Source organism: Pristiophorus japonicus, unplaced genomic scaffold, assembly GCF_044704955.1.
Source record: "Pristiophorus japonicus isolate sPriJap1 unplaced genomic scaffold, sPriJap1.hap1 HAP1_SCAFFOLD_433, whole genome shotgun sequence".
Classification (NCBI taxonomy): Eukaryota; Metazoa; Chordata; class Chondrichthyes; family Pristiophoridae; genus Pristiophorus; species Pristiophorus japonicus.
This window is the reverse complement of record NW_027254235.1, coordinates 493965-507880: the sequence shown is the minus strand read 5'-3', so window position 1 is coordinate 507880 and position 13916 is coordinate 493965.

Here is a 13916-nt window from a genome sequence, read left to right as displayed (position 1 = left end):
AGCTTCATTGGAACAGTGTAGGAGGCCGAGGACGGAGAGGCCAGAGTGGGAATGGAGGGGGGAATTAATGTGACAGGCGACTGGAAGCTCGGGGTCACGCTCACGGACTGAACAGAGGTTTCCCGCAAAGCGGTCACCCAATCTACGCTTGGTCTCCCCAATGTAGAGGAGACCACATTGTGAGCAGCGAATACAGTATACTAAATTGAAAGAAATACAAGTAAATTGCTGTTTCACCTGGAAGGACTATTTGGGGCCCTGGATAGTGGTAAGGGAGGCGGTCAAAGGGAAGGTGTTGCATCTCCTGTGCTTGCACAGAAAGGTGCCATGGGAAGGGGAGGATGTGCTGGGGGTGACTGCGGAATGGACCAGGGTGTCACGGAGGGTGCGGTCCCTTCCGAATGCTGAGGTTGGGTGGCGGAGGGGACGGTGGGAGGGGAAGATGTGATTGGTAGTGGGATCACACGGGAGGTGGTGGAAATGGCAGAGGATGATCTGTTGAACGTGGAGGCAGGTGGGCTGAAAAGTGAGGACAAGGGGAAGCCTGTCATGGTGATGAGGGGGATGGGAAGGGGTGAGAGCAGAGCTGCAGGAAATAGAATGGACACGGTCGAGGGCCATGTTAACCACGGTGAAGGGGAATCATCAGTTGAGGAAAAAGGAAGACATGTCAGAGGCACTAGTGTAGAAGGTGGCGTTGTCAGAGCAGATGCGACTGAGATGGAGAAACTGGGGAGTGAAATGGAGTCCTTACAGGATGCGGGGTGGGAGGAATTGTAGTACAGGCAGCTGTGGGAGTCAGTGGGCTTATAGTGAATGTTTGTCAATAGCCTGTCCCCAGAAATGACAACAGAGAAGTCGAGGAAGGGAAAGGGTAGAGTCGGAGATGGACCATGTGAAGGTGAGAGAAGGGTGGAAATTGGATGCAAAGAGAATGACATTTTCTAGTTGAGGACGAGAGCAGGAAACGGCACCAATACAGTCATCAATGTACTGGAAAAAGCGGTGAGGGAGGGGATCCGAGTAGGACTGAAACAAAGAATGTTCCACATATCCCACGAAAAGGTAGGCATAGCCAGGACCCATGCAGGTTCTCATAGCAACACCTTTAATTTGGAGAAAGGTGAATGGAGTTAAAGGAGAAGTTGTTCAATGTGAAAACAAGTTCAGCCAGGCGGGGGGTGGTGGTGATGGATGCGGACTGGTTGGGCTCCTGCTCGAGAAAGAACGGAGCGCCCTCTGGTCATCCTGGTGGGGGATGGAAGTGTAGAGGGATTGGACGTTCATGGTGAAAAGAATACGTTGGGGCCAGGAAACTGGAAACTGTTAAAATACTGGAGGCCGTCGGAGGAGTCACGGATGTTGGTGGGAAGAGAGTGGACAAGGGGAGAAAAAAGAGTTGTGATAGGAAGAAATAAGTTCTGTGGGGCAAGAACAGGCTGAAACGATTGGTCTACCGGGCCAGTCCTGTTTATGGATCTTGGGAAGGAGGTAGAAGCGGGCTATGTGGGGTTGGGGAACCATGAGGTTGGTGGCTATGGAGGAAAGATCTCCAGAGGAGATGAGGTCAGTGACAGTCTGGGAAATTATGGCTTGATGTTCAGTAGTGGGGTCATGGTCCAGGGGGAGGTATCAGAGGAGGTATCAGAGAGTTGGAGATCAGCTTCTACAAGGTAGAGGTCGGTTCGCCAAACAACAACACCACCACACTTGTCAGCAGGTTTGATGACAAGGTTGGGGTTGGATCTGAGAGAGCGGAGTGTTGCAAATTCAGAGGGAGGTAGGTTGAAGTGAGTAAGGGGAGGAGAGAAATTGAGACAGCCGATGTCCCGTCAGTAGCTCATAATGAAGAGATCTAGAGAGGATAAGAGGCCAGAGGAAGGGGTCCAGGTGGGGTGAGAATTCTGAAAATGGGAGAAAGGATTAGCTCCTGACTGAAGAAGTGGGCACAGAGGCGAAGGTGGCATGCAGCTACACAAGTGAAGGCGCTGGAGTCGGGATGGAGATTTCACCAGATGTCCATCAAGTCGAAGGACTCGACCAGGTCCCTCAACTTCTCCATCTCCTCGAGGGTGCAGCTAAAATCTCACCCGAGGACAATGCAGCCGCCGATGGAGCCTAAAAGAGTGGACACCTTTTCGAAGAAGCGCACTTGCTGTGGACCGGGCTGAGAGGCGTACACCTTTACTAAGTGGAGCGGTACGTCCTCCAAGCGAACAATGACATGGAGCAAGCGGCCTGGCAAAGGCTCCTTGACCCCCAAGATCTCCGGCTGAAAATGTGGGGCTAGCAAAATAGCTCACTGGGAACAAAGGTGGGACATTGGAAATAACAATCCTCTGCGAGGTGGCCTCGAGAGGATCCACCAGCAGGAAGGTTCGCCCACCGTGAGCCCCTTATTAAGGGCCAGGGACACCGCCCGCTCCGACCCCAGGAAGAACACAGCCTTCCCGTACATCTTGGAGGTGATGACAATGACCGAGGGGCCGACAACCTCAGCTATTGCCCTCACACACTCCTCAATGGTCATGGTGGGGTGAGTGTAGTTCTTTATCCCATGTTTCTTGGTTAGTCATTTAAAAAATGATGGAACAACAGCAGCTGCCGTGGCTTTTGCTGCCTCGCATGCATAGGTCTGGGCTGGCCCCGCCACCAGCGAAAATGGACTCACTATAACAGGGTCCCTTTAAGGGCTACACTCACCCCAAGTCTCAGGCCTCAAGTTCTTAATGGCCTCGTTAGGTGAGCAGAGGGAGCTTTTAAAATGAGGCACACCTCTCCCTGTATTTTAACATCTTGTAATAGTACAAACAGTAACCATGTAGGATACATGACATCACTCTCCCCAAGTTTTTAGTGCAAATCGCTTTTGCACTGACTGTGCTCTGGGCTTAGCTCTATCTGATTGACCCTTAGAGGGTTGTTTCCATCTTGGGTGAGTAGGTGGTGTTTCGTTGGCATTGGAGTTGCTGGTGCATCCATGACCATTCCATTCTCTCTCCCCGCCCCGCCTCCCGCCACCCCCACACATACAGATTGTGTCGTTGGCTCATTACATTCATATACATTCAAGTCAAAAAAAAAATGCATTTACCATATTGCATTCGTTGTTCCATGGTGAGGTACATACTTGGAGTCAGTGCTGGGTTTAGCACCGGTGTGTGAGGACAAACTAGTGCCAGAGCTGCTGGGTGGTGTCCAGGTAGTCTGGTGGTGGCGCGGTCCCCAGTGCTGGCAGTGGGAACCCGGTTGGCTCAAGTTGCCTGCTCTCGGGGCTTTTGCCGTTGCTTCTAGCGTCGGGCAGGTTCACAGATGCCTGTGACCTCCCTGTCCTCTCCTTGCGCCCCGGGTCACTGCTGCTCCCTGAGGAGCAGTCGTCTAGCAGTGCACAGGGAACTGCTGACTCGCTTGCCTGGGCGTTATTTGATTTGGCATCCTGGCTGGTCCCAGTCCCATTTGGGAGAACCGTTGCGGGTGACTCTTCGTTCCCGGGTATAGCCTTGGTAGCGATAGGGTCTGGGGGCTGTGCCTTAGCGCAGTTTGCTCTTTCAGGCTCATGGCGGTTGGTGCCATTGGGTGCCTGAGAGGTGGAGCTGATTGGGGGCCAGGGTATCAATACCGTTGCAGTTGCCCTCCTGAGATCGCTTGCTCTGCAGCTTGTACATATTAGCTGCTTCTGGCCACACTCTGTGGTGCATCACTATGGTCCCAGCGTCGCAGGCTACAGCGTTGGGTAGCTGTGTGCTCCCAATGACTGTATGCAGTTGAAATCCTACGTCGCCCAACGTTTCATTACTTATTGTGAATAACTTGATGTAATCGCGTGACTTTTCCTTGCTTATTGCATGTACACAACTCTGATCATCAATTACCCATTTTACATCTAACTCACAGTTGCTGTTACATTGATTGAGAGTGTGGAACTGTCCCTTTAAGTGTGGTGAGTTGGAGGCCTCCTTTAAGAGAGCCTTGCTATCTTTACCTCAGTCCTCTTCTTCGCTTGGTGCCAGCACTATACCTCGTGGTCTGGCCGCCGCCATCTTTTTCTTCAGCGCCTCACCTCATGGTTTGGGTGCCACCTTTCTTCCATCCATGATGTCGATTGCTGTGATCCTCTCCCACCGGGTTCCACCACCGAAGCTGGGAAACTGGCCTCTGGGTCCGATTTTCTTCCTCCGGATTCCTGCCACTGGAGCCTGGAAGGTGCATTCGGGTTGTCTCAGCTGGATCATCTCCACGCAGTCGTGCTGAGCTGTCTGTGCCTCGGGTGCTGTGCTGGCCTGCTCTCTGGTGCCGGACCCAACCTCAGGTGGGGATTTGCTTTGCCTCTGAGCGCGGGGGACATCGATCGCTGGAGGGATGAAATCTTCTCAGCTCCAATGGATCTTCTCCATCCACCTTCTTCCGAGTAGCGTCGGTCCATCACCTGCAACAATCTACAGAGGTAACTTGTGCACTGCGCCATCATGGAGTAACTTTACATCCACACTACCAACGACTGGGATAAGTTCATTGGCGTAGGTGCGCAGCTTTGCCTGAACTGGGACCAACTTGGGTCGTTCAGCCTGATTTGTCCCATAGCCTCTCAAAGGCTTCTTGATTCATTACTGACTGACTCGTCCCCATGTCCACCTCCGTGAAGACTGGAACACCATTTATCTCAACTTCCATCCTCAACGGGGAACACTCGGTGGTGCAGGTAAATATGCTATATACCACATCATGGGGCTGAGCTGCCTCTCTGACTATCGCTTCATAATCCATGCTGGAGTCATGGCCACCTGCAGACTCTTCATCAGCACAGTGAGTCATATTTCTTTTACACATTCACTGGAGGTGGCCCTTTGTGCTGCAGCCTTTACATACATAGTCTTTAAAACGGCACTGGTGAGCCCTGTGATTCCCTCTGCAATGCCAGCATGGTGCTACTCGATTAGTCCCCCTTGGCAGACTCTGAGTTAAGGGACTCGGGGGCCTGGTCTCTCTCCCGTGAGAGGATTCACGTTCTACAGTCCAGCCTCTAAAAGGTGACACTCTGTGCACAGTACTTGCCGGTCTTGAGTCCTGAGGATAAGTCATCTGCCTAGAGGTCGAGGTCATGAATGCTTGGCTCACGGAGATGGCCTTCTGCAGTGTGACTGTGGTATCCGCAGATAGTAGCTTATGAAGAAGGCCCTCATGGCCGATTCCGATGACAAAGATATCTCACAGCGCTTCGGTGAGGTGGTCGCCAAAATCACACTGTGCCGCCAGCCTCCTGAGGTCTGCAGCATGTTTCGCGATTTCCTGGCCTTTGGGCCGTCGGTGTGTGGCTGTGAGGATGCTCTCTTTGGGCTTGAGTTGTTCTTGGATCAGCGTTACAAGCTCCTCGTACGTCTTGGTCATTGTCTTCGCTGGTGCCAGCAAGTCCGACAAGGTCATAGATGGTGGGCCCTCAACTGGTCAGCAGGATAGCTCTGCGCTTATCAGCCAGTGTGGCCGATTATCACATGCCAGGTCATTTGCTGTGAAGAAACATAGAAACATAGAAAATAGGTGCAGGAGTAGGCCATTCGGCCCTTCGAGCCTGCACCACCATTCAATAAGATCATGGCTGATCATTCACCTCAGTATCCCTTTCCTGCTGTCTCTCCATACCCCTTGATCCCTTTAGCAGTCAGGGCCAGATCTAACTCCCTCTTGAATATATCTAATGAACTGGCATCAATAACTCTCTGCGGTAGAGAATTCCACTGGTTAACAACTCTCTGAGTGAAGAAGTTTCTCCTCATCTCGGTCCTAACTGGCTTAACCCTTAACCTTAGACTGTGACCCCTGGTTCTGGACTTCCCCAACATCGGGAACATTCTTCCTGCATCTAACCTGTCTAATCCCGTCAGAATTTTATGTTTCTATGAGATCCCCTCTCATTCTTCTCAACTCCAGTTAATACAGGCCCAGTCGATCTAGTCTCTCCTCATATGTCAGTCCTGCCATCCCGGGAATCAGTCTGGTGAACCTTCGCTGCATTCCCTCAATAGCAAGAACGTCCTTCCTCAGATTAGGAGACCAAAACTGAACACAATATTCCAGGTGAGGCCTCAGCAAGGCCCTGTACAACTGCATCAAGACCTCCCTGCTCCTATACTCAAATCCCCTAGCTATGAAGGCCAACATGCCATTTGCCGCCTTCACCGCCTGCTGTACCTGAATGCCAACTTTCAATGACTGATATACCATGACACCAGGTCACGTTGCACCTCCCCTTTTCCTAATGTGCCGCCATTCAGATAGTATTCTGCCTTCATGTTTTTGCCACCAAAGTGGATAACCTCACATTTATCCACATTATACTGCATCTGCCATGCATTTGCCCACTCACCTAACCTGTCTAAGTCACACTGCAGCCTCTTAGCATCCTCCTCACAGCTCACACAGTCACCCAGCTTAGTGTCATCTGCAAACTTGGAGATATTACACTCAATTCCTTCATCTAAATCATTGATGTATATTGTAAATAGCTGGGTTCCCAGCACTGAGCCCTGCAGCACCCCACTAGTCACTGCTTGCCATTCTGAAAAGGACCTGTTTATTCCGATTCTCTGCTTCCTGTCTGCCAACCAGTTCTCTATCCACGTCAATACATTACCCCCAATACCATGTACTTAAATTTTGCACACCAATCTCTTGTGTGGGACCTTGTCAAAATCCTTTTGAAAGTCCAAATACACCACATCCACTGGTTCTCCCTTGTCCACTCTACTAGTTACATCCTCAAAAAATTCTAGAAGATTTGCCAAGCATGATTTCCCTTTCATAAATCCATGCTGACTTGGACCGCTCCTGTCACTGCTTTCCAAATGCGCTGCTATTTCATCTTTAATAATTGATTCCAACATTTTCCCCACTACCGATGTCAGGCTAACCGGTCTATAATTCCCCATTTTCTCTCCCTCCTTTTTTAAAAAGTGGTGTTACATTAGCTACCCTCCAGTCCATAGGAACTGATCCAGAGTCGATAGACCGTTGGAAAATGATCACCAGTGCATCCACTATTTCTAGGGCCACTTCCTTAAGTACTCTGGGTGCAGACTATCAGGCCTTGGTGATTTATCAGCCTTCAATCCCATCAATTTCCCTAACACAATTTCCTGACTAATAAGGTTTTCCTTCAATTCCTCCTTCTTGCTAGACCCTCGGTCCTCTAGTATTTCCGGAAGGTTATATGTGTCTTCTTTCGTGAAGATAGAACCAAAGTATTTGTTCAATTGGTCTGCCATTTCCTTGTTCCCCATTATAAATTCACCTGATTCTGACTGCAAGGGACCTACATTTGTCTTCACTAATCTTTTTCTCTTCACATATCTATAGAAGCTTTTGCAGTCAGTTTTTATGTTCCCTGCAAGCTTCCTCTCTACTTCCCCCCTCATAATTAAACCCTTTGTCCTCCTCTGCTGAATTTTAAATTTCTTCCAGTCCTCAGGTTTGCTGCTTTTTCTGGCCAATTTATATGCCTCTTCCTTGGATTTAACACTATCCCTAATTTCCCTTGTTAACCACAGTTGAGCCACCTTCCCAGTTTTATTTTTACTCCAGACAGGGATGTACAATTGTTGAAGTTCACCCATGTGATCCTTAAAGGTTTACATTGCCTATCCATCGTCAACCCTTTATGTATCGTTCGCCACTCTATTTTAGCTAAATCACGTCTCATACCATCGAAGTTACCTTTCCTTAAGTTCAGGACCCTAGTCTCTGAATTAACTGTGTCACTCTCCATCTTAATAAAGAATTCTACCATATTATGGTCACTCTTCCCCAAGGGGCCTCGCATAACATGATTGCTAATTGGCCCTTTCTCATTACACATCACCCAGTCTAGAATGGCCAGCCCTCTGGTTGGTTCCTCGACATATTGGTCTAGAAAACCATCCCTAATACACTCCAGGAAATCCTCCGCCACCGTATTGCTACCAGTTTGGTTAGCCCAATCTATATGTAGATTAAAGTCGCCCATGATAACTGCTGTACCTTTATTGCACACATCCCTAATTTTTTGTTTGATGCTGTCCCCAACCTCCCTACTACTGTTTGGTGGTCTGTACACAACTCCCACTAGCGTTTTCTGCCCTTTGGTATTCCGCAGCCCTACCTATACAGATTCCACATTATCCAAGCTAATGTCCTTCCTTACTATTGCTTTAATTTCCTCTTTAACCAGCAATGCTACCCCACCTCCTTTTCCTTTCTGTCTATCCTTCCTGAATGTTGAATACCCCTGGATGTTGAGTTCCCAGCCTTGGTCACCCTGGAGCCATGTCTCCGTAATCCCAATTACATCATATTCGTTAATAGCTGCCTACGCAGTTAATTCGTCCACCTTATTACGAATACGACCTCACATTGAGGCACAGAGCCTTCAGGGTTGTCTTTTTAACACACTTTGTCCCTTTAGAATTTTTCTGTAATGTGGCCCTTTTTGATTTTTGCCTTGGATTTCTCTGCACTCCACTTTTACTTTTCTTCTTTCTATCTTTTGCTTCTGCCCCCATTTTACTTCCCCTTGTTTCCCTGCATAGGTTCCCATCTCCCTGCCATATTAGTTTAACCTCTCCCCAACAGCACTAGCAAACACTCCCCCAGGACATTGGTTCCAGTCCTGCCCAGGTGCAGACCATCAGGTTTGTACTGGTCCCACCTCCCCCAGAACCGGTTCCAATGTCCCATGGAATTTGAATCCCTCCCTGCTACACCACCCCTCAAGTCACGTATTCATCTTAGCTATCCTGCAATCCCTACTCTGACTACCACGTGGCACTGGTAGCAATCCTGAGATTACTACCTTTGAGGTCCTATTCTTTAATTTAACTCCTAGCTCCCTAAACTCAGCTTGTAGGATCTCATCCCGTTTTTTACCTATATCGTTGGTACCTATATGTACCACGACAGCTGGCTGTTCACCCTCCCCCTCCAGAATGCGCTGCAGGTGCTCCGAGACATCCTTGACCCTTGCACCAGGGAGGCAACATACCATCCTGGAGTCTCGATTACGGCCCCAGAAACGCCTATCTATTTCCCTTACAATAGAATCCGCCATCACTATAGCTCTCCCACTCTTTTTCCTGCCCGCTTGTGCAGCAGAGCCACCCATGGTGCCATGAACTTGGCTGCTGCTGCCTTCCCCTGATGAGTCATCTCCCCCAACAGTATCCAAAACGGTGTATCTGTTTTGGAGGGAGGTGACCGCAGGGGACCCCTGCACTACTTTCCTTCCAGTGCTCTTCCTGATGGTCACCCATTCCTTATCTGCCTGTGTAACCTTTGCCTGCGGTGTGACTAACTCACTAAACGTGCTATTCACGACATCCTCAGCATCGTGGATGCTCCAGAGTGAATCCATGCGCAGCTCCAGTGCCGCAATGCGATCTGTCAGGAGCTGCAGCAGGATGCACTTCCTGCACATGTAGTCATCAGGGACACTGGAAGCTTCCCTGTCTTCCCACAGAGCACAGGAGGAGCATGACATGGGTCTGGGCTCTCCTGCCATGACTTAACCCTTAAATTACTTAATTTGGCAACAATGACAAGGCTTCTTACTGCTAAGAACAAGAAAAAGGATAAAGAGAAAGAAAAAGAAAACTACTCACCACTCAACCAGCCAATCACTTACCCTCTTGGCTGTGACGTCACACTTTAATTAATTTTTACTTCACTCTTACTTTTGAGCCCGCTGCTGTCGCTTCCCTCACAGGTCCGCCCGCTCCTGCTGCTGCTCCCGACTAGCTCGGACTGGGCCTCGAGCCTCGGGCTTTATTGCCGCGCTCCGCTACTGCCGCTTCCCTCACAGGTCCGCCCGCTCCCGCTGCTGCTCCCGACTAGAAATGGTCGAGCCTCTCCACAAAGGCTTCCCAATCATCACCATCGGCAAACTGCTGCAACGTACAAAGGTTGGCCATTTTCGCGTGATGGTCAGTAATCTCGTCGCCAATTGTTATGTCTTCAGATGCTCTAATAATGACTCCACGGGACAATGTGTTGTGCTTCAACTGTAGTGACCTTAGTCCATTTAATGTAACTCCAGCCTTTTATAATTGGGCTTGGCACACCTGTACAGGTAACCTACAAGTCTCCCACTGCAGTGCCCTCTGGTGGCACACCTTGTAATAGTATAAGCAGTAACCATGTCGGAAACATGATAGAGAGAAAGGGGGGAGGGTGGAGAGGAAGAGGGGGGAGAGAGAGGAAGAGGAAGGGAAGAGAGAAGAGGGAGAAAGGGGAAGAGGAAGGAGAGAGGAAGGGAGAAAAGAGGAAGTGGGGAAAGAGGAAGTTGGGGTAGAGAGGGAGGGGGAAGTGTGGAAGGGGGAAAGGAAAAAGGGGGGAGAAGATGAGGGAGAAGGGGGGAGAGGAAGAAAGGAAGGGGGGAGAGAGGAAGGGGTGAGAGAAGAGGGGGTAAGAGAGGAAGAAGGGGAAGAGAGGAAGTGGAAGAGACTAAGAGGGGAAGAGAGAGAAGAGGAAGGGGGAGAGGAAGTGGGGGGAAGAGAAAGGGGGAGCAGAAGGGTGGAAGAGGAAGGGGAACTTGGACAGATCGTGTCACTGCTTTCCAAATACGCTGCTATTTAATAATTGATTCCAACATTTTCCCCACTACTGATGTCAGGCTAACCGGTCTATAATTACCCGTTTTCTCTCTCCCTCCTTTTCTAAAAATTGGTGTTACATTATCTACCCTCCAGTCCATAGGAACTGATCCAGATAGACTGTTGGAAAATGATCATCAATGCATTCACTATTTCTAGGGCCACTTCCTTAAGTACTCTGGGATGCAGACTATCAAGCCCTGGGGATTTATCGGCCTTCAATCCCATCAATTTCACGAACACAATTTCCTGACTAATAAGGATTTCCTTCAGTTCCTCCTTCTTACTAGACCCTCGGTCCCCTAGTATTTCCGGAAGGTTATTTGTGTCTTCCTTCGTGAAGACAAAACCAAAGTATTTGTTCAATTGGTCTGCCATTTCTTTGTTCCCCATTACAAATTCACCTGATTCTGACTGCAAGGGACCTACATTTGTCTTCACTAATCTTTTTCTCTTCACATATCTATAGAAGCTTTTGCAGTCAGTTTTTATGTTCCCAACAAGCTTCCTCTCATACTCTATCTTTCCCCTCCTAATTAAACCTTTTGTCCTCCTCTGTTGAATTCTAAATGTCTCCCAGTCCTCAGGTTTGCTGCTTTTTCTGGCCAATTTATATGCCTCTTCCTTGGATTTAACACTATCCTTAATTTCTCTCGTTAGCCATGGTTAAGCCACCTTCCCCGTTTTTTTTAACTCCAGGCAGGGATGTACAATTGTTGAAGTTCATCCATGTGATCTTTAAATGTTTGCCATTGCCTATCCACTGTCAACCCTTTAAGTATCATTCACCAGTCTATTCTAGCCAATTCATGTCTCATACCATCGAAGTTACCTTTCCTTAAGATCAGGACCCTCTGAATTAACTGTGTCACTCTCCATCTTAATAAAGAATTCGACCATATTATGGTCACTCTTCTTCAAAGGAGCCTCGAACAACAAAATTGCTAATTAGCCCTTTCTCATTACACATCACCCAGTCTAGGATGGCCAGCCCTCTAGTTAGTTCCTCGACATATTGGTCTAGAAAACCATCCCTAATATACTCCAGGAAATCCTCCTCCACCATATTGCTACCAGTTTGGTTAGCCCAATCTATATGTAGATTAAAGTCGCCCACGATAACTACTTATTGCACACATCCCTAATTTCTTGTTTGATGCTGTCCCCAACCTCACTACTACTGTTTCGTGGTCTATACACAACTCCCACTAGCGTTTTCTGCCCTTTGGTATTCCGCTGCTCTACCCTTACAGATTCTACATTATCCAAGCTAATGTCCATCCTTACTATTGCGTTAATTTCCTCTTTAACCAGCAATGCTACCTCACCTTTTCCTTTCTGTCTATCCTTCCTGAATGCTGAATACCCCTGGATGTTGAGTTTCCAGCCTTGGTCACCCTGGAGCCATGTCTCCGTAATCTTCGTCCTGTCTTTGAGTCCCTTGAGCTCCAGGAGCAGGAACAGGATGACAGCAGCCTCCTGCCATGTGAGTCAGCAGAACCTCGGCGTCGGCCTCCGAATTCCTGGGGTTTGGAATGGACTCCACACTGGCAAGCTCTACCAAGCGCAGAGGCCGTGGCGCGAAGGCAAGCAAGTTGCCAGAACCCACCAGGAGCGAGTAACCACCTGAGGATCCACCAGGGCTCTCTGCAATTCTGGTGATGGTCCAGCTATCACAGACAAGTGTGCAGATAGGTCGCGATATGCTCCAGACCATGGCTGGGATAACTGACAGCATGGCCACCTTCACCAAGCAGCACGATGACAAGATGGACCGGCTCATCACTGTGCTGGAGCGCACAACCGAGACCGTTGAGGCGATGAGGCAAGAGATGGCTTCTGGACGCACAGTTCAAGCCCCCGAGCCCACAACCTCCAAGGCAGCCAGATCTGGAGGAGCAGGAGATCCTGGCACTTTCGGTCGTGCCTCCTGCCTTCTCACTACGACGCACATGTCTGCAGACATCCCGCTGCCCTCCTGCACAACCTCGTCAACCAGAGGCAGTGAGGGGCAGGGGAGAGGCACGCCGTGGTGTAGGCGGGGCGAGGAACAGGGGCTTGGGCATGGCTTCATGAGGGGGAAGAGAGGTGGTGGTGCCAGGTAGAGGGGTGGGTGTTGGTGTAAATGTTTGTAAATGCAATAATGTTATGTAACCCTTGTTATTGAGCACTTGTAAATACACTCACATTGTTGATGAGTGTCTGATTTTAATATCATGTGTGGTGCCCTAAGAGAAACACACATCTGTCCCTCAGGTCATCTGCTTTATCAGGAATATCTTCCCATTCACATAGGACTGCACTGTATAATGGGTACGGTCATCAGGCCAATGCAACATGTTTTATGTGCTGTGAGGATTATTCGATGTGTCAGATTAATTACATCTCTCTGAACAGACTTATGTCCGTCATCACAACAAGGCACGCTGGGTACAGGTCTTTTGTGATGAATCAGAACAGATTTTATGAAGTAGTTTCCTTGCAGTACAAAGAAAGATACATTAACGAGGCGATAGTGACAGTCTAGTCTTTGAAACTTCATTGGTAGGCCAATGAGTCATGGCGACGCTTGTCTCTTGCTGTGTTCTATTGACTGTAGTCCTTCCTCAGTTTGGTCTGTAATCACGCTGCCCCTAAAGCTGTAACTTTATACCCTTTTCCTCCCATACAAATGTTGTCAGAGTCTGCAGCGGTCTCAGGCTTACAGTAGATCATTCTAACCCTAACCCTCTCACCCTCTGTGTGATATGTAGTGCTTCCCTGAGAACTTCTTGAAGGACTGTGTCACAGAATTAATCAGCTTGGATGGACAAAATGTGACTTTTCACTTAATCATAATTATTTTACCTTTGCCATTGGGCTTCTCAATGAAGGTCTGTCAGCAAGATCAAAGAAAAAAGTTTCCATCAGCTTAGACACATTTCAGTCGCTTTTATCACATTCAAATTAAACATGACCATCAGCAATAAAGTAAAGCAACAGCCACCTAACTTTTTTCCAGCAGTCCCACTCATAATGGTCCATCAATCTGCACTATAGCCGCGATGTGCAGCGCTGCAGCACTCGGAGCCCTTCTCCCTGACACCCGACTCACGGCCAGCTCAGACCGGCTTTTTGCCAGCGGTCCTTCTGGTGGGCGGCAGGTCAATCTGAGGCCACCATCCCTGACCAAAATGGCCAATTTGTAGCATCCGGTATGGGAGGCGGCATGACGTCACGCCGGCAGATCCCTCCATGACCAATCTCGCGCCGGGCGGAACCTGGACAGCAGATGGGGCTCGACAAGATGGATGCAGAGAG